This window comes from Hylaeus volcanicus, chromosome 4 (genome assembly GCF_026283585.1).
Source record: "Hylaeus volcanicus isolate JK05 chromosome 4, UHH_iyHylVolc1.0_haploid, whole genome shotgun sequence".
Taxonomy (NCBI): Eukaryota; Metazoa; Arthropoda; class Insecta; order Hymenoptera; family Colletidae; genus Hylaeus; species Hylaeus volcanicus.
The window spans coordinates 2,038,823-2,040,062 of record NC_071979.1 but is presented as its reverse complement, the minus strand read 5'-3'; the positions used below and the strand labels follow the sequence as shown (position 1 = coordinate 2,040,062).

General features: G+C 44.9%; 1 protein-coding gene across 1 annotated transcript in view; it reads left to right on the top strand.

Annotated features, from left to right (window-relative positions):
• The first annotated feature begins 735 nt into the window (after window positions 1-735).
• LOC128874808 (hepatocyte nuclear factor 3-beta-like) overlaps window positions 736-1,240 on the top strand; it is a 29,865-nt gene continuing 29,360 nt past the window's right edge. Inside the window, exon 1 of the mRNA XM_054119883.1 lies at window positions 736-920. The gene's annotated coding sequence lies outside the window, so the exon portion shown is untranslated. The remainder of the gene's footprint in view (window positions 921-1,240) is intronic.

Below are 1,240 nucleotides of genomic sequence, written 5' to 3'. Positions count from 1 at the left end.
TCAGGCGGCCAATAGGCCCTCCCAGAGCGCCGTGGGTGGGGGCTAGCGGGCGCATCGGGAGTGTGGGTACCGTTTGAGCGCAGTGTCCCTGGAGACGCGACGCTGGTTGCTCGATTTTCTTCTACTCTTCCGGTTTTTCACTCGGTTTCCGGCCGCGTGCGTCCCCGTCGCGGTGCTTCCGGTCGCCGGGGCCATTGTCGAGGTTCATACTATACTCCGCGATACCGCGGAGAGTTCAAAACCGGAATCCAAAGGATTTTGGAAACTGAATTTTCGGAGAAGCAGTCAATTTCTTTTCCTCGTTTCGCCTTGCGCCAGGATTGTGGTTAATCGAGGATAGCGTGCAGTGTTGGTGAGACAATTCGGAGAAGGATTCTACGCGAAAGACGATGTCCACGCTTGGTTTTCGATTAGATTAAAATTCTAGCGCATGGCGGAAACTCCAAGGAAAGTTCACGCGCGAATATCCAAGGATAATTTCCACGGATAAATTCTTCAGGGATAAATTCTTCAAGGGTTTACCAGTCAAGGATATGATATTTTCTGGAGAGTACAAGGCGAGGAACGAACGTTTTCAGGAGAGGAGCTCTAGATTGTCTTAGAACGTTTCAAAAGTCTGGTTTCGTTGTTCTTCAGGAAAGATACTGTTCGTGGTTGATTCGAGGTTCTGCGGGGTACCTTCGAATTGTGGTTTGTGAAAGTAGAAAGTTCAGACAGTAGGAGCTTTGGGATCTGTGCAAAAGTGAGTACGAGTCTTCCAACGTGTAGACTTTGAGGAAGAAGAGTTCTTTGAGGCTCTTTGAGAAAGAGAAGAGGACTTTCAGTGACTCCTTGCAAGGATATCGTCGCTGAGCGATTTCTGTCGTCTTTGTGGGGACCGAGTTGGAAGATTTTCGATTGATAGAGGATAATGGCAGCAGGTATGTGTACAGGTTCTTAAGTAACTCTAGAAACATTATTTATGAAACGACGAGATTGTTCCTATGAATTTATTTTGGAAAGAACGATGTTCTTGGCTCCCGATTGGTCTATATTCGAAACAAAAATAACAGAATTAGGGTTAATAGGAAGGAAACAATAACATAAAGGGTGGTTTTCTTAAGGAAGACCAGAAACATTATTTATTAAAAGACGAGATTGTTTCCATGAATTTATTTTGGAAAGAACGATGTTCTTGGCTCTTGATTGGTCTATACTCCAGGAAAAACAACAGAATTGTGACTAATAGGGAGGAAACAAT